The sequence below is a fragment of the Chiloscyllium plagiosum genome, unplaced genomic scaffold (genome assembly GCF_037043375.1).
Source record: "Chiloscyllium plagiosum isolate Xiang-an unplaced genomic scaffold, Cpla_swu_hap1 HiC_scaffold_52, whole genome shotgun sequence".
In the NCBI taxonomy this organism is placed as follows: domain Eukaryota; kingdom Metazoa; phylum Chordata; class Chondrichthyes; order Orectolobiformes; family Hemiscylliidae; genus Chiloscyllium; species Chiloscyllium plagiosum.
This window is the reverse complement of record NW_028270190.1, coordinates 2,581,026-2,601,698: the sequence shown is the minus strand read 5'-3', so window position 1 is coordinate 2,601,698 and position 20,673 is coordinate 2,581,026. Positions and strand designations below refer to the sequence as shown.

Here is a 20,673-nt window from a genome sequence, read left to right as displayed (position 1 = left end):
AGACTGTGTGCAGTGACTGGGTGATTAATGGGAGGTATGTAGATGAGAATAGACTCTTTATGAAACGGTTTTCAGTGACTGTATGGTCACTGGGAGGTGTGTAGGTAAGGACAGGATCTCTATTATACTATCTGCAGTGACTGTGTGGTCACTGGGAGGTGTGCGGTTGAGGTCATTCTCACAGTGATACTGTTTGCAGTAACTATATGGTAACTGGGAAGCTTGTTGATGAGGCTAGTCTCACTGGGAGACTGTGTGCAATGACTGTATGGTTACTGGGAGGTGTGTTGATGAGGCCAGTTTCACTATGAGATTCTTTACAGTTTCTGTTTGGTGACTGAGAGGTGTGTGGATGAGGACAGTCTCTCTGAGATGGTTAGCGGTGAGTGTATGGTTACTGGAAGGTGTATAGCTGAGGCCAGTCAGCGTGTGCAGTGACTGGTTACTGGGAGGTGTGTAGATGAAGACAGGCTCTCTATGAGTCTGTTTACAGTGTATGTATGGTCACTGGGAGGTGTGTAGGTGAGGACAGGCTCTCTATGAGACTGTGTTCAGTGACTATATATTTACTGGGAGGTGTGTTGATGAGGCCAGTCTCACTGTGAGACTGTATGGAGTGACTGTATTGTTACAGGGATGTATGTAGTTGAGGATAGGCTCTCAATGAGACTGTTCGCTGTGACTCTTTGGTTCCTGGGAGGTGTGTAGATAAGGACACGCTCTCTATGATACTATTTGCAATGACTGTATGGTTACTTGGAAGTTGTGTAGCTGAGAACAAGTTCTCTGAGACTTTTGGCAGGTACCAACCCACGCTGCCAGTTCACCAAATTTATTTCGGATGCTCCTCGCGTTGAAATACACACACTTCAAACCAGGTTCTCGCTTGTGAGTGTCAAATACTTGATTTGGGTACTCCCTACTGTGCCTGTCCTACAATTAAAAGACCTAAGGGGCAACATTTTCACGCAGAGTGTGGTACGTGTATGGAATGAGCTGCCAGAGGATGTGGTGGAGGCTGGTACAATTGCAACATTTAAAAGGCATCTGGATGGGTATATGAATAGGAAGGGTTTGGAAGGATTTGGGCCAGGTGGTGGCAGGTGGGACTAGATTGGGTTGGAATATCTGGTCGGCATGGACAGGTTGAACCAAAGGGTCAGTTTCTGTGTTGTACATCTCTATGACTCTGTCTGCCACTTTCTGTTGCAGCTACTCTGAGATCCTGGGCCAACAAAATTCTCCACTCTCAAGGGAAGAGGAGAGAGATGTTGTAGCACAGGCCAGGAGCGGAGGCTGGGATTTTCCAGATCTCTGAGACTCCATACCATTCTGCACGTGTAATCCACACTACATGGATTTAATTTCGGAGTCTGTCTATTTCTGTGTCTCCTGTAGCTACTTGGAGTTCTTGACGGAGCAGAATTCCCAACTCCTATCTCATCCAGAACCACATTGAAGACAGTCAAGCAGCCAGGAAAAATGAAAGACAGATCTACAGCGTTCAATAAATCCTGCAGGTAAGATCACTCATGTTGGATAAAGCAGGAGATGAATTAGAGGACTCAAAGCAAAAAGCCCACAAAAGTGACATAGCTAAAGAGCTGCAGTGGGAACACAAAGGCTCCATTGTCATCCTGTCATGACAGGCCTGCTTTCACCACTGCTTTACTGAGTTCCACGAAGACAGCACAGGCCACAATTGATGACTGGGACCTTCACATGCTGTTTTAATGAAGCTCAATTTAACAAAGGTAAAAGCAGGCTCCTCATGAGAGGCTGGTAATTAAGTCTGATATCTTTGTATTCTATTCTGTTCTCTGTCTTCAAAACTGTAATTATGTCACATCTTATGATCCTGTGTGTTTCATCTTTCTAACTTTGATAACAGTCCCAATCTCTGTAACGTCTTCCAGTCACTGTTACTGTCCTATCTTTGTAACTTGTTCCTGTCTCTACAACATGTTTTATCTCAGCAATCTCAATGTCCAGTCATTGTCGTAGTCACTATCACTGCCATCTCCTCCAGTGTCTACAAATCTCAACCAACACCTCGAACCCTCCCCATCGCTACACTCTCCTCCAGTCCCTGCAACACTGATTCCTCCCATTCAACAATGCACGATCTCTGTAATCTCCTACTGTTCATACAAATCTCCCCAACTGCTTAAAGTTGTCCAGTGGCTACAGCTTTCCCTTTCTGTGTAACCTGCTCTTTGCGTGACCTTCTGAAGTAACTTTGACCCTCCCCATGTCTGTTACCACCTCCAGTCTCTTCAACCTTCTCTATCTCTGACCTCCTCCAATTGCGAAAAAGATCGCTATCTCTCCTTCTTCCAGTCACGACTAGCCTTCCTAACCCTGTAATCTCCTCCAGCCACTAAAACTATCCATGTCCTTGTAACATTTTCTCAATTGATGTAACCACCTCCAGTCCCTACAGCTGTCTCTTTGAAACCTCTTTCAGTCCGAAGAACCATTGCTACCTCTGTAAACTTGTCCAGTGTCCACAACTTTCAGTGTCACTAACCTCATCCAGTCTTGATAACCATCCTGATCTTTTTAATCACCTTGTTGTAACCATCTTTCCAATAAACACTACTTAATTGACCTCCTTCTACACGACATACTATGTCTGCTTCCTCCTCCTGTTACTGCACTCCTGTGAACTCTGTAACCTCATCCAATCTGTGCCTTTGTATAAAGAACAAAGACAATTTACAGCCCAGGAACAGGCCCTTCGGCCCTGCAAGCCTGAGCCGATCCACATCCACTGTCTAAACCTGTCGGCCAAGTCCTAAGCATCTGTATCCCTCTGCTCCCCACCTACTCGTGCATCTGTCCATTCGCATCTTAAATGAATCCACTGTGCCTGCCCCTACTACTTCTGCTGGTAACGCGTTCCAGGCACCTACCACCTTCTGTGTAAAGTATTTGCTGCATGTATCTCCCTTACCGCTCACCTTGAAAGCGTGATCTCTTAATATTGGATTCTTCACCCTGGGAAAAAGCTTATCTCTATCTTCCCTGTCTATATCCTTTATGATTTTGTAGACCTCAATCCGGTTCCCCCCCCGCTCAATCTCCTTTTTCCTAATGAAAACAAACCTACTCAACATCTCTTCATAGCTAGCATCTTCCATATCAGGCAACATCCTTGTAAGTCTTCTCTGCACCCTCTCCAAAGCGTCCACGTCCTTTTGGTAATGCGGTGACCAGAACTGTACACAGTATTCTAAATGCAACTGAACCAATGTCGTGTACAATTTTAACAAGACCTGCCAGCTCTTATACTCAAGAGCTGATGAAGGCAAGCATACCATATGCCCTCTTGACCACTCTATCCACCTGGGCAGCCAGCTTCAGGGTACAATGAACCTGCACTCCCAGATCTCGCTTCTCTTCAACTTTTCCCGATGTCCTTGTGTTTTTTGTAATTCGCTTCAGAATAAGACTTCCCAAAATGAATCACCTTGCATTTGCCTGGATTGAACTCTACCTGCCACTTCTCCGCCCAACTCTCCAGTCTATATATATTCTCCTGTATCCTTTGACAGTCCCCTATGTTTTCTGCTACTCCACCAATCTTAGTGTCATCTGCAAACTGACTGATCAGACGAACAATGCCCCCTTCCAGATCATTTATGTACCTTACAAATAACAGTGGCCCCGATCCCTTTGGAACACACTTGTCACATATCTCCAGTTCGAGAAACTTCCTTTAACTACTACTCTCTGTCTTCTGTTGCCCAACCAGTTCTTTATCCACCTAGTTAGAACACCATGCATACCATGTGACTTCACTTTCTTCATTAGTTTATCATGGGGAACCTTATCAAAGACCTTACTAAAGTCCATGTATATGACATCTACAGCCCTTCCTTCATCTATCAACTTGGTCCCTTGCTCAAAGAGCTCTATTAATTTGGTAAGGCACGATCTACCCCACACAAAACCATGTTGCCTATCACTGAGAAGCCCATTCTTTTCCAAATATAAATAGATTTTATCCCTCAGTACCTTCTCCAGCAGCTTTCCCACTACTGATGTCAGACTCACTGCTCTATAGTTACCTGGAATATCCCTACTACCCACTTGTACAGGCAGACAACATGAGCAACCTTCCAGTCCTCCGCACCTCACCTGTGTTTAAGGATGCGACGAAGATATCTGTCAGGGCCGCAGCTATTTCCTCTTCTGCCTCCCTCAGCAACCTCATCTACACAACTCCAAGTAACCATACAGTCGTTGCAAGCTGTCTCAGAGATCCTGTCGCCACCTACACAACTCCCAGAAATAATACAGTCACTGTAAACAGACTCTTAGAGATGCCTGTCCTCACCTACACACCTCCCAGTGACCATTCACTGCAAATAGCATAATAGAAAGTCTGTCCTTATCCACACACCACCCAGTGACCATATACTCACTGCACACAATCTCGTAGAGAACCTGTCCTCATCTAAATACCTAGGAGAAAGTAAGGACTGCAGATGCTGAAGATCAGAGCTGAAAAATGTGTTGCTGGAAAAGTGCAGCAGGTCAGGCAGCATCAACGTTTCGGGCATAAGCCCTTCTTCAGGCTTATGCCCGAAACGTCAATTCTCCTGCTCCTTGGATGCTACCTGACCTGCTGCGCTTTTCCAGCGACACATTTTTCAGCTCTGATCTCCAGCATCTGCAGTCCTTACGTTTTCATCTACACACCTCCCAGGAACCACACAGTCACTGCGAACAGTCAGAGAGCCTGACTTCTTCCACACACCTTCCAGTCACCATATATTTCACTCTAAAGAGTCTCCTAGAGAGCATGTCCTCATCCACACACCTCACAGTAACCATACAGTCATTGAGAACAGTCTCACAGTGAGACTTGGCTCTTTACACACCTCTAAGCAACCATACAGTCACCGCAATCAGTGAATCTGTCCTCACCTACACACTATTCAGTAACCATACAATCACTGCAAACAGTTTCACAGCGACCCTTCTCCTCAGCTACAGAACTCCCAGTAACCAGACAGTTATTGCAAACAATCTCCCAGTGAGACTGGCCTCATCTTCCCACCTTCCATTAACCATACAGTCACTGCAAATAGTATCATAGATAGCGTGTCCTTATCTACACATGTCCCAGTAACCATACAGTCTCTGCACAGTCGTCCAGTGAGACTGGCCTCATCAACACGCCTCCAAGTTGCTATACAGTCACTGCAAAAAGTCTCATAAAGTCTCATCTACACACCTCAGTAGCCATACAGACACTGCTCACGGTCTCACAGTGAGACTGGCATAACCTACACATCTCCCAGTAACCATACAGTCATTGAAGACAGTCTCAGTGAGACTGCCCTCTTCTACACATCTAACAGCAACCATACAGCCACTGCACACAGTCGTCCACTGAGACTGGCCTCATCAACACACCTCCCAGTTACAATACAGTTACTGCAAACAGTCTCAGAGAGCCCATCCTCATCTACACACATGGCAGTAACCATATAGTCATTGCACACAGTCTAGCAGTGAGAAAGGCATCAACAACAAGACTCCCAGTTGCCATACTGTCACTGCAAACAGTCTCACAGTGAAACTGGCTGAATCTAAACATTTCCCAGTAACCATAGAGTCATTGAAAACAGTCTCACAGTAAGACGGGCCTCTTCTGCACACCTCTAAGCAACCATACAGTCACCGCAATCAGTCTCACAGTGAACCTGTCCTCACTTACACACTTTTCCATAAGCATACAATCACTACAAACAGTTTCATAGAGACCCTTTTCCTCAGCTACAAACCTCCCAGTAACCAGACAGACACTGCAAATAGTCTCCCAGTGAGACTGGCCTCATCTACCCACCTCCCAGTAACCATACAGACATTACAAACAGTCTCATAGAAAGCCTGTCCTCATCCTCCCAGTGACCATACAGTCAGTGCGAATAGTATCAAAGATCGCGTGTTCTTATCTACACATCTCCCAGTAACTATACAGTCACTGCAAACAGTCTCACAGTGGGACTGGCTTAATCTACCTACCTCCCAGTAACCATACAGACACTGTAAACAGTTTAATAGAAAAATTGTCCTCATCTACACACCTCGCAGTAGCCATAAAGTCACTGCAAAGAGTTTCATACAGACCCTGTCCTTATCAACACACCTCCCAGTAACCATACCATCACTGCAAACAGTAATAGTGAGACTGTTTGCATTGACTGTATGGTTACTGGGAGGTGTGTAGACACTGCACACAGTCGCCCAGTGAGACAGGCCCAAACAACACTACTCCCAGTGACCATACTGTCACTGCAAACAGTCTCATAGAGAGCCTGTCTTCATCCACACATGTTCCACTAACCATACAGTCATTGAAAACATGCTCATACAGAGCCTGTCCTCATCCACACCCTTCCCAGTAACCATACAGACACTGCAAACAGTCTCATAGAAAGCCTGTCCTCATCCTCACACCGGAGAAAGTGACGTCTGCAGATGCTGGAGATCAAAGTTGAAACTTTATTGCTGGAACAGCACAGCAGGTCAGGCAGCATCCAGGGAACAGGAGATTCGACGTTTCGGGCACAGGCCCTTCTTCAGGAATCCTGAAGAAGGGCCTGTGCCCAAAACGTCGAATCTCCTGTTCCCTGGATGCTGCCTGACCTGCTGTGCTGTTCCAGCAATAAAGTTTCAACTCATCCTCACACCTCCCAGTAACCATTCAGTCACTGCGAATAATATCCTAGATAGCGTGTTCTTATCTACACATATCCCTGTAACCATCAAGTCATTGAAAGAAGTCTCACAGTGAGACTGGCCTCTTCTCCATACATTCACTGCACACAGTCGTCCAGTGAGACTGGCCTCATCAACATGCCTCCCAGTTACTATACAGTCACTGCAAACAGAAACACAGTGAGATGGGCCTCATCTACACCCCTCTAAGCAACCATACAGTCACCGCAATCAGTCTCACAGTGAACCTGTCCTCACCTACAAACTTTTAAGTTACCATACAATCATTGCAAACAGTTTCATATGGACCCTTTTCCTCAGCTACAGACCTCCTAGTAACCAGACAGTCACTGCAAATAGTCTTCCAGTGAGACTGGCCTCATCTACCCACTGAGGAGAAAGTGAGGATTGCAGATGCTGGAGATCAGAGCTGAAAATGTGTTGCTGGAAAAGCGCAGCAGGTCAGGCAGCATCTAAGGAGCAGGAGAATCGAGGTTTCGGGCATGAAGAAACGTCCTTCCTGAAGAAGGGCTCATACCCGAAATGTCGATTCTCCTGCTCCTTGGATGCTGCCTGACCTGCTGCGCTTTTCCAGCAACACATTTTCAGCTCATCAACCCACCTCCCAGTAGCTTTTCAGACACTGCAAACAGTCTCCTAGAAAGCCTGTCCTCATCCTCACACCTCCCAGTGACCATACTGTCACTACAAAGAGTCTCATAGATAGTGTGACCTTATTTACACATCTCCCAGTCACTATACAGTCACTGCAAACAGAGTCACAGTGAGACTGGCCTCATCCACACCCCTCCCAGTTACCATACAGTCACTGCGAAAAGGATCTTAGATAGCGTGTTCTTATCTACACATATCCCTGTAACCATACAGTCATTGAAAAAGTCTCAGTGAGACTGGCCTCTTCTCCACACCTCTAAGCAACTATTCATTCACTGTACACAGTTGTCCAACGAGACTGGCCTCATCAATACGCCTCCCAGTAGCCACACAGTCACAACAAACAGTCCCATAGAGAGCCGGTCCTCATCTACACACCTCTAAGTAACCCTACAGTCAATGCAAACAGTTTCATAGACAGCCTGTCCTCAATTACACAGCTGCTAGTAACCATACAGTCACTGCAAACAGTCTCAGAGATAGCCTGTCCTCAGCTACACACCTCCCAGTAACCATACAGTCACTGCAAAGTGACTCAGAGAGACCACCCTCGACCTCACACATCCCAGGAACAATACTGTCACTGCACACAGGGTGAGACAGGCCTCAACAACACGTCACACAGTTACCCACTGCCAAAAGTCTCAGAGAGCCTGTCCTCAGCTACACCTCCAAGTAACCATACAGTCGCTGCAAACAGTCTCACAGTGAGACTGGCCACATCTACACACCTCCCAGTAACCATACAGACACTACACAGTCGTCCAGTAAGACTGGCATCATCAACACGCCTCCCAGTAACTATACAGTCACTGCAAACAGTCTCAGAGAGCCTGTCCTCATCGACACACAGAAAAACCATCCAGTCAATGTAAACAGACACATCCAGAGCCTGTCCTCATCTGCACACCTCCCACTAACCATACTCAGAGAGACTATCCTCATCTATACACGTCCCAGTAACCATACAATATTTGCAAACAGTCTCACAGTGAGACTGGCCTCATCAACACACATCTCAGTAACCATACAGTCAGTGGAATCAGTCTCAGTGAGAATGGCCACATCTACACACCTCCCAGTAACCATACAGACACTACAAACACAGTCTCATAGACAGAGTGCCCTTATCCACACATCTCCCAGTGACCATACAGTCACTGCAAACAGTGTCACAGTGAGAATTGCCCAATTTACACATATCCCAGTCACAGTGAGCCTGTCCTCATCTACATACCCCCAGTAACCATACAGTCACAGCAAACAGTCTTATAGAGAGACTATTCTCATTTACACATGTCCCAGTAACCATACAGTCACTGTAAACTGTTTCATAGAGAGTCTGTCCTCAACTACACATGTTCCAGCAACAACAGTCACTCCATGCAGACTGACAGTGAGACTGGCCTTGTCAACACACATCACAGTAACCATACGGTCACTGCAAACAATGTCACTGTGTGACTGGCCTCGTCAACACACCTCTCAGTAACCATATGTCACTGCAAACGTCTCAGACACCCTATCCTCAACTACAGACATTCAGGTAACCATAAAGTCAGTGCACACAATCTGCCACTGAGACTGGCCTCATTTACACACCTCCCAGTAACCATAAAGTCACTGCAAATAGTATCATAGAGAGCGTGTCCTTATCTACACATCTCCCAGTAGCCATACAGTCACAGTGAACAGTCTCAGAGAGCCTGTCCTCATCCACACGCCTCCCAGTAAACATAGTCACTGCACAGTCTCAGAGAGCCTGTACTCACCTACACATCTCCCAGTGACCATACAGTCTCAGAGACAGCCTGTTCTCATCCACACACCTCCCACTGCCCATACAGTCACTGCACACAGTCTCCCAGTGAGACTGGCCTCATCGACACACCTCCCAGTAAATATAGTCACTGCACACATTCTCATAGAGAGCCTGTCCTCATCTACACACCCCCCAGTGACCACACAGTCACTGTAATCAGTCTCATGGAGAACCTGCCCTCATCTAAACTCCACCCAGTAACCATGCAGTCACTGCAGACTGTCTCAGAAAGAGCCTGTCTTCATCTACATATCTTCCAGTAACCATACAGTCACTGCAGTCACACAGTGAGACTGGTCTCATCTACACACCTCCCAGTAACCATATAGTCAATGCACACAGTCTTCCAGTGAGACTGTCCTCATCAACACGACTCCCAGTAACCATACAGTCACTGCAAACAGTCTCATGGAAAGCCTGTCTTCATCCACACACCTTCCATAACTGTATATTCACTGCAAAGAGCCTCAGAGAGCATGTCCTCATCCACACACCTCCCAATAACCATACGGTCACTGCAAACAGTCTCATACAAAGCCGGTCCTCATCTATGCACCTTCCAGTAACCATACAGTTACCGCAATCAGACTCAGTGAACCTGTCCTCACCTACACACCTTTCAATAACCATAGTATCATTGCAAACAGTCTCATAAGAGACCCTTTTCCTCAGCTACAGACCTCCCAGTAACCAGTCATTGCAAATAGTCTCCCAGTGAGACTGGCCTCATCCACCCACCTCCGAGTAACCATACAATTACTGCAAACAATCTCTTACAAAACCTGTCCTCATCCACTCACCTCCCACTAACTATTTGCAGTGACTGTATGGTATCATAGCTGCAGTGTCCTTATCTACATATCTCGCAGAAACCATAAAGTCACTGCAAACAGTCTCACAGTGAGACTGGCCTCATCTACACACCTCCCAGTATCCATACGGTGACTGCACACAGTCTCCCAGTGAGACTGGCTTCATCAACACAACTCCCAGTAACCATACAGTCATTGCAAACAGTCTCATACAAAACCTGTCCTTATCTACACCCGTCACAGCAACCGCAGAATCAATGCAAACAATCTGCCACTGAGACTGGCCTCATCTACCCACCTCGCAGTAACCATACAGTCATAGAGATGTACAGCATGGAAACAGACCCTTCGGCCCAAACTGTCCATGTCAACCAGCTATCCCAACCCAATCTAGTCCCACCTGCCAGCACCCGGCCCATATTCCTCCAAACCCTTCCTATTCATATACCCATCCAAATGACTCTTAAAATGTTGCAATTGTACCAGCCTCTACCACTTCCTCTGGCAGCTCATTCCACATACGTACCACACTCTGCGTGAAAAGGTTGCCCCTTAGGTCTCTTTTATATCTTTCCCCTCTCACCCTAAACCTATGCCCTCTAGTCCTGGACTCCCCGACACGAGGGAAAAGACTGTGTATTTATCCTATCCATGCCCCTCATAATTTTATAAACCTTTGTAAGGTCACCCCTCAGCCTCCGATGCTCCAGGGAAAACAGCCCCAGCCTGTTCAGCCTCTCCCTAAAGCTCAAATCCTCCAACCCTGGCAACATCCTTGTAAATCTTTTCTGAACTCTTTCAAGTTTCACAACATCTTTCCGATAGGAAGGAGACCAGAACTGCACACAAGATTCCAACTGTGGCCGAACCAATGTCCTGTACAGCCGCAACATGACCTCCCAACTCCTGTACTCAATACTCTGACCAACACAGGAAAGCATACAAAACGCCTTCTTCACTATCCTACCTACCTGCGACTTCACTTTCAAGGAGCTATGAACCTGCACTCCAAGGTCTCTTTGTTCAGCGACACTCCCTAGGACCTTACCATTAAGTGTATAAGTCCTGCTAAGATTGGCTTTCCCAAAATGCAGCACCACACATTTGTCTGAATTAAACTCCATCTGCCACTTCTCAGTCCATTGGCCCATTTGGTCCAGATCCTGTTGTAATCTGAGGTAACCCTCTTCACTGTCCACGACACCTCCAATTTTGGTGTCATCTGCAAACTTACTAACTGTACCTCTTATGCTCGTATCCAAATCATTTATGTAAATGACAAAAAGTAGAGGGCCCAGCACCGATCCTTGTGGCACTCCACTGGTCTTTCCAAATACATGTACATCCTGTCCCTCAGGATTACCACCAATAACTTGCCCACCACAGAGGTCAGGCTCACCGGTCTATAGTTCCCTGGTTTGCCATGGCAAATCAGTCTCACTGTAAACGTGTCCTCACCTACACACCTTTCAGTAAGCATACGATCACTGCAAACAGTTTCATAGAGACCCTTTTCTGCAGCTACAGACCTCCCAGTAACCATACAGTCACTGCAAATACACTCTCCATTGAGACTGGTCTCATCTACCCACTCCCAGTTACCATACAGACACTGCAAACAATCTCATTGAAAGCCTGTCCTCATCCACACACCTACCAGTAACCATACAGTCACTGCACACGGTCTCACAGCGAGACTGGCGTAATCTACACACCTCCCAGTAACCATACAGTCATTAAAAACAGTCTCACAGTGAGACTGGCAACTTCTACACACCTCTAAGCAACCAGACAGTCACCACAATCAGTCTCACATTGAACCTGTCCTCACCTACACATCTTTCAGTAACCATACAATCACTGCAAACAGTTTCATAGAGACCTCTTTTCTTCAGCTACAGACCTCTCAGTAACCATACAATAACTGCAAATAGTCTCACTGTGAGACTGGCCTCATCTACCCACCTCCCAGTAACCATACAGACACTGCAAACAGTCTCACACAAAGCCTGTTGTCATCCACACATATCCCAGCAACCATACAGTTATTGAAAACAGTCTCCCAGTGAGACTGGCCTCATCTACACCCCCCCCCCCCCCAGTAACCATACAGTCATTGGAAGCAGTCTCAGAGAGCCTACCCTCATCCACACATCTCCCAGTAACCATCTAGTCACTGCACACAGTGCCACAGTGAGATTGTCCTCATCTACCTACCTCCCAGTAACGATACCAACACTGCAAACAGTCTCATAGAAAGCCTGGCCTCATCAACACTCCTTCCAGTAGACATACAGTCATTGAAAACAGTCTCAAAGAGAGACTGACCTCTTCTACACATCGCTGAGCAACCATTCAGTCACTGCACACAATCTCCCAGTGAGACTGGCCTCATCAACACATCTCCCAGTTACCATACAGTCACTGCAAACAGTCTCATAGAGATCATGACCCCATCCACACACCTCCCAGTAACCATACAGTTACTGCACATAGTATCACAGTGAGAATGGCCTCAACCGCACACCTACCAGTAACCATACAGTCACTGCAAACAAACAGGCTCAGAGAGAGCCTATCCTCAACTACATACATCCCAGTAACCATACAGTCACTGCAAACAGACTTGTAGTGAGACTGGCCTCACCAACAAACTTCCCAGTAATCATACAGTCACTGAAAAAGGTCTAAAAGCAAGCCTGTCCTCATGTACACACCTCCCAGTAACCACAGTCACTGCAAACAGTCTCAGAGAGCGCCTGTCCTCAACGACACACCTCCCAGAAACAATACAGTCACTGCAAACGGTCTCAGAGAGGCTGTCCACACCTACACACCTCCCACAAACAATACAGTCTCTCCAAAGTCTCATATAGAATCTGTCCCACTTACATACCTCCCAGTAACCAAACAGTCTCATGGGGATTCTATCCTCATCTACATACCTCCCAGTACCTACCCAGTCACTGCCAACAGTCTTCCAGTGAGACTTGCGTCATATACACACCTCCCTGTGACCATACAGTCACTGCAAAATGTCTCAGAGAGCCTGTCTTCATTCATACACCACCCAGTAACCATACAGTCAATGCAAACAGTCTCAGAGATCCTGTCCCTGTACACACCTTCCACAAACAATACAGTCTCCACAAACAGTCTCATGGAGAGCCCGTCCTCGTGCACACACCTCTCAGTAACCATACACTCACGGCAAATAGGCTCACAGTGAGACTCGTTTCATCTACACACCTCCCAGTAATACAGTCACTGCAAACAGTCTCAAATAACCTGTCCTCATTCACATGCCTCCCAGTAACCATACAGTCACTGCAAACAGTCTCTAAGTGAGACTGGCCTCATCTACACACCTCACAGTAACCATTGGGTCACTGCAAACAGTCACTTCGAGAGCCTATGCTCACCTACGCACCACCCAGTAACCATGCAGTCACTGTAAACAGTCTCAAAGAGCCTGTTCTCATCTACACATCTCTCAATAACCATACAGTCACTGCAAACAGTCTCAGAGAGCCCCTCCTCGACTACACACCCCACAGTAACCATACAGTCACTGCAAACAGTCTCCCAGTGAGACTGGCCTCATCTACCCACCTCCCAGTAAACATACAGTCTCTGCAATTAGTCTCAGAGAGCCTGTCTATATGTACACACCTCACAATAACCATACAGTCACCGCAAACACAGTCTCACAGTGAGACTACTGTCATCTACACACCTCTCAGTAACCAGAGGATCATTTCACACACAATCTGATAGAGAGCCTATCCCCACTTACACACCTCCCAGTAACCATAAAGTCCCAGCTAATAGGCTCACAGTGAGACTGGCCTCATCTACATTCCTCCCATTAACCAGAGAGTAACTGCAAACAGTCTCTTAGAGAGACTGTCCTCATCTTCACACCTCCCAGTTAACTACACAGTCACTGCAAAAAAGTCTCATAGAGAGCCTGTCCCCAGTTACACACCTCCCAGTAACTATACAGTCACTGCAAACGGTCTCCCAGTGAGACTGGCCTCATCTGCACACCTCCCAATAACCATACAGTCACTGCAAACAGTCTTCCAGTGAGACTGGCATCTTCTACACACTACCCACTATCCACATTCACAGCACAATCTCCCAGTGAGACTGGCCTCATATACACACCTCCCTGTGACCATACAGTCACTGCAAACAGGCTTAGGGAGAGCCTGTCCTCATCCACACACCTCCCTGTAGCCATACAGTCACTGCAAACACTCTCATATAGAGTCTATCCTCAACTACAGACGACCCAGTAACCATACAGTCACTGAAAACAGTCTCACAGTGACACTGGCCTCATCTACACACCTCCAGTTAACCATAGTCACTGCACACAGTCTCAGTGAGACTACTTCCATCTACACACCTCCCAGTAACAATACAGTCATTGCAATCTGTCTCAGAGAGAGGCTGTTCTGATCTACACACCTCCCAGTGACCATAAAGTAAATACAAACATTACATTAGTGAGCCTGTCCTCATCTACACAAGTTCCAGTAGCCATACAGTCACTGCAAACAGTCACATAGAGACCCTTTCCCCACTTATCCAGCGGCCAGTAACTATACAGTCCCTGCAAACATTTCATAGAGAGCCTGTCCTCATCTACACACCTCACACTAACTGTACAGTCACTGTAAACAGTCTCAGAGAGCCTGTCCTAATCTACAGACCTCCCAGTAACCATATTTTCACTGCAGAGAGTCTATGGAGAACCTGTCCTCAACCTCACACCTCACAATAACCATACAGTCATCGCAAATAGTCTCATTGTGAGTCTATCCTCATTTACACACCTCCCAGTAACAATACAGTCACTGCAATCAGTCTCAGAGAGAACCTGTTCTAATCTACACACTCCCAGTGACCGTATAGTCAGTGTAAACAGGCTCATAGAGAGCCTGTTCTCATCTGCACAAGTTCCAGTAGCCATACAGTCACTGCAAACAGTCGGATAGAGACCCTTACCCCACTCACACAGCTGCCAGTAACCATACATTCACTGAAAACAGTCTCATAGAGACCCTGTCCTCAACTTCACACTCCCAGTAACCATACAGTCACCGCAAACAGTCTCGGAGTGAAAGTGGCATCATCAACACACCTCCCACTAACTATACATTCACTGCACATAGTCTCCTAATGAGACTGGTCTCATGTACACACCTCCCAGTATCCACACAGTCTCCCAGTGAGACTGGCCATATCAACACGCCTGCCAGTTACCATACAGTCACTGCAAACAGTCTCACAGAGAGACTTTTCTCATCTACACACCTCCAAGTGATCATATAGTGACTGCAAACAGTCTCAGAGAGTTTCTCATCTACAAACCTCACAGTAACCATACAGTCACCGCAAACTGTCTCAGAGATTCTATCCTCCTCTACACACCTCCAAGTAACCACACAGTCTCCCAGTGAGACTGGCCATATCAACACGCCTGCCAGTTACCATACAGTCACTGCAAACAGTCTCACAGAGAGACTTTTCTCATCTACACACCTCCAAGTGATCATATAGTGATTGCAAACAGCCTCATAGGATGGCTGTCCTCATCTACACACCTCCCAATAACTATACAGTCACTGCAAACTGTCTCCCAGTAAGACTGGACTCTTCTACACACCTCCCAGTAACCATACAGTCAGAGATTGCTTGTCCTCATCCACACACCGAGTATCCAGACAGTCACCGCAAACAGTCTCATACAGATTCTATCCTCAACTACACACCTCCCAGTAACCACCCAGTCACTGCAAACAGTCTCCCAGTGAGATTGGCATCATCTACACACCTCCCACAAACCATAGATTCACTGCACACAGTCTCCCAGTGAGACTGGCCTCATCAACACGCCACCAACTTACCAGACAGTCACTGCAAACAGTCTCTCAGAGAGACTTTTCTCAATTACACACTCCCAAGTGATCATATAGTGACTGCAAACAGTCTCAGAGAGTTTCTCATCTACAAACCTCACAGTAACCATACAGTCACCGCAAACTGTCTCAGAGATTCTATCCTCCTCTACACACCTCCAAGTAACCACACAGTCTCCCAGTGAGACTGGCCTAATCTACACACCTCCCTGTGGCCAGACAGTCATGGTATACAGTCTCCCAAGGTGACTGGCCTCATCCACATACCTCCAGGTAACATTAGAGTCAACGCAATCAGTCTCGCAGTGAACCTCTCCTCATTCACACATCTCTCAGTAACCATACAGTCATTGCAAAGAGTCTCACAGTGAGACTGCCCTCATCTACACATCTCTCAGTATCCATACAGTCATTGCACACAGTCTCCCAGTGAGACTGTCCTCATGTACACACCACCCAGTGACCAGTCACTACAAATAGTATCAGAAAGCATGTCCTTATCTACACATCTTCCAGTTACCACACAGTCACTGCAAAGAGTCTCACAGTGAGACTGGCCTCACCCACACACGTCCCAGTTACCATACAGTCGCTGTATGCCATCTCATAGAAAGCCTAACCTGATGTACACACTTCCCTGTGACCATACATTCACTGCAAACAGTCTCATAGAAAGCCTGACCTCATCTACATACCTCCCAGTAACATTTGAGTCAACGCAGTCTCACAGTGAACCTCTCCTCATTCACACACCTCCCAGTAACCATACAGTCACTGCTAACAGTCTCATTGAGACACTGCCCTCAACAACAGATCACCAGGACTTGTGCACTTAATGGTAAGGTCCGAGGGAGTGCTGATGAACAAATAGAGTTTGGAGTGCAGGTTCATAGCTCTTTGAAAGTGGCGTCACAGGTAGAAACGATAGGAAAGAAGGCACTTGGTATGCTTTCCTTTACTGGTCAGAATATTGAGTATAGGAGTTAGGAGGTAATTTTGCGGATGTTGGTGAGGCCAACAATATATTGGAATATTGTGTGCAATTCTGATTTCCTTTCGATCAGAGGGATATCTCGAAACTTGAAAGGATTCAGTAAAGATTGACAATGATGTTGTCAGGGTTGGAGGATTTGAGCTATAGGGAGAGGTTGAATAGGCTGGGGTTGGTTTCCCAGGAGCATCAGAGGCTGAGCAGTGATCTTATAGAGGTTTATAAAATTATGAAGGGCTTGGATAGAGTAAATAGACAAGATCTTTTCCCTGGGGTGGGGAGTCTAGAACTAGAGAGCATAGGTTTAGGGTGAGAGGGAAAAGATATAAAAGAGACCGAAGGGGCAACGTTTTCACGCAGAGGGTAGTGTGTGTGTAGAATGAGCTGCCAAAGGAAGTGGTGGAGGCTGGTACAGTTGCAACATTTAAAAGGATCTGGATGGGTATATCAATAGGAAGGGTTTGGAGGGATGTGGGCCTGGGTGCTGGCAAGTGGAACTAGGCTGGGTTGGGATATCTACTCAACGTGGATGGGTTGCATCTGTTTTCATGCTATGCACCTCTCTGACTGGAGGTCTTGCATTTTGGAAAGTCAAATCAAGACAGGAATTTCATGCTGAATGTTAGGGCTTTAAGGAGTGTAGTGCAACAGAGGGACCTTGTAGTTCAGATGCACAATTCTCTGAAAGTGAAGTCACAGGTAGACAGGATAGTGAAGGAGGCATTTGGCACACTGACCTTCATCAGTTATAGCATTGAATACAGAAGTTGGGAAGTTATGTTGCAGTTATACAGAACGTTGATGAGGCTGCACTTGTGAGCATTGTGTTCAGTTTTGGTGACCTTGCTACAGGAAGGATGTTACCAAACTGAAATTTACTGGGATGTTGCCAAGACTCAACTGTCTGAGTTCTGAGGAGAGATTGGGTAAACTAGGACATTTCTGTAGAGTGCAGGAAATGAGGGTGGATCTTATAGAAGTGTACCAGATCATGACAGGCATGCAAAGGGTGAGGGCATTCAATCTTTTTCCCAGGCATGGAAATTGTGGACGAGAGGGCATCAGTTTAAAGTTAGTGGGTGAAGATCGAAAGGGTAACTGAAGGGAAATGTTTTGACTCAGACGGTGATATGCATATGCTGCAGGTCATTATCACTGTGAAACGGACTGGAAGGAGTGTGCTGCAGGTCAGTATCACTGAAACAGATTGTGAGGATGCGGGACACGATAGCGTTGATTTCTGCTTAAAGCAGCTTGAGAGGAGAGCAGTAAATTTGTAAGATTGTGCAGGTTAAGTGCATCTTCAAAAGCTCTAAGTTCGAAAGCATTTAGAGGAGGGTGGGGTGAGTACTTCTACAAGTGAAACTGTTGCAGTCCACTCACTGAAACAAACTATGGTCGCGATTTTTGACTGTAGTGCTTGGAGTGATTAAAAGGCCTGCAGTGTAATTAATATTATTGAAAGGAAGAAATTAACAAGCTTAATTTCAGGGGATGTCCATGGTCAGTCGAGCAACAATCATGTCACAAAATGTCAATTGTGACAGGAACACTGAGTCAGGTATTTGCCTCCCATGTCACCTCACCACAAGCAGCACAGCATCTTGGGGGCAATTAAACCTCCCCATGAAAGAAGATTGATCTTCTGCGCATTCCAGCTGACTCCACCTCCACTCCCACAACCATTAATTAATTTGCTTGTAGATCCAACATGATTCTTGATAACAACTCAGCATCTGCTGCTCTCTGTGGAAGAGAATTACCAAGAGTAGTTGTGCTCAGTGAAAATGAAGATTGTCCCAACAGTTCATCACACTCTTTCACCCAGAACTGGTGTCAGTATCCCGTGAATCAAAACTCATTTGTCCGACCTCTATTATTGAGCTACAGGTGCCAAACTATGATCTGATTTCCACAATGACAATTTCATCAGAGAAGTGCAGAGTCAATTCAAATTGGCAATGTTGTGTTTTAATTTCAACCTCAGATGGCCAGGTTCCCTCAGCAGAATCCCTTTCATTGTCTCTCCTGTGTTCTTGATACCCACATGGACCAAAATGTGCAAGGCGATTTCTTTTTAATTCACAGGATATGGACATGACTGGCCAGGAATCCAGTGACCCAGGTAATGGTCTGGGAACTGGGTTCAAATCCTGTCTTAGCAGACAGTGGAATCAGAATTCAGTAAAATCCTGGAATGGAGAGTTTAATGAGGACCATGAAACCATTATTGCTTATTGGGAAAAATAAACCCATCAGTTTCACTGATGTATAGGGAAGGAAATTGTCTTCCTTACCTCATCTAACCTGCATGTGATTTTAGAATTACAGCAATGTGGTTCACTCAATTACACTGAGCAATTAGGGTTGGACAAAAATTCTAGCCTGGCCAGCTAACCTGATATTGGTTGCATCTGTGAATGGGTCAAAACACCAAATATCGATACTGCCGAAGGATCTTTGGTAAACTTCTGCGGTGAATCTTGTAGGTAATACGCACTGCTGCTACCGAGCGTCGGTAATGGAGGGACTGGGGATGCTTGTGGATGTGGTGTCAACCAAGTGCACAAGGATATAGAAACATGTACTGAGATTGATATTTAGCCCTCAGTCCCACTTACAGAACAATGCCCTTTAGTTGTCAAAGCTCAAAATGCTAAAATCAAGATGAGTTAATATTTGAATTAAGTGCAGAAAATTTCTGCATGAGCAACAGTAAAGAACTAGAAATGTCATTACAAAGGACCAAGTCAAAGTAAGGAAGGTTATATCAATACCTTCCTTAAATCTCATCAGATTGATTTCAGAGGAATATTTCAATTTTCTTGATTATTCCGTGCATAGTGAAGGTAACCAGTTTTAAAATTAAGTAGATAGCATAAAATATTTTCAGAACTTAGTGCGTCCATTAACTCAGAGTACATTGGGTAAAAAACATTCCCAATGGTGAAAGAATTGGGAACCAGAAAGTATTTATTTCGGATAAGTGGTAAAAGAAGCAATGGCAACACGTGGAAGTTATTTCCTGCATTAAATGGTTAGGATCTGGAGTGTTCTGCCTGAATGTGTGGTGAGGTCGGTACAAATCAGGCATTCAAGACAGCAAAGGATTATTTTCTGAAAAGCACAATGTGTAAATTGACAGCGCGAAGGGGACAAAAAAAACTATGCAGGTGTTTGTGAGGAAAGCTGGCAGAGTTTCTAAATGGCATCTTTTCTTGCAGTAATCTCTGAAATGGTTTTATCTCAAATTTAACAGGTTCAATTGTGCAAACGATGATGCTCAAATAGATTCTGGGTAATCCAAGATGGAAGACTGCAAAGATTTCTGGCTGTAATAGCTGCTCCTTTTTTTGAGGTATTTTGGGTGTTGGAGGTGATTTCTTTGAATTTCAGGAGCAGCAATAACTGTTTTATATGCTGTTGCATTGTTTTGGAACTTTGGAGGAAAGAAAAGTCAAAACAACAGCACTTTTAAAAGGGAGAAGAACAGACAAATGAAGCACATGGTGAGGTCAGTGCAGGAGAGAAAGAGAGAGAGAGAAAGAAACCCACATTGCCCAACTGAGAGTTATTAGTTACTGCCTTTGCTGTTGAATTCATGTATCACTGGACATCAGACTGCGTCTGGGAAAATTAAAACACAGTGAAATTCACAACTGATCTTGGAGGAACCTGTCTGGGAGACGTCACTGTACACAAGCAGAT

The 20,673-nt window shown here is 45.8% G+C and overlaps 1 long non-coding RNA gene across 1 annotated transcript in view; it reads left to right on the top strand.

Annotated features, from left to right (window-relative positions):
- Positions 1-20,673, top strand: part of LOC148134742 (uncharacterized) — an 81,928-nt gene that overhangs the window by 31,432 nt on the left and 29,823 nt on the right. Inside the window, exon 3 of the long non-coding RNA XR_015755609.1 lies at positions 1,399-1,520. This is a non-coding gene — a long non-coding RNA (uncharacterized LOC148134742). The remainder of the gene's footprint in view (positions 1-1,398; positions 1,521-20,673) is intronic.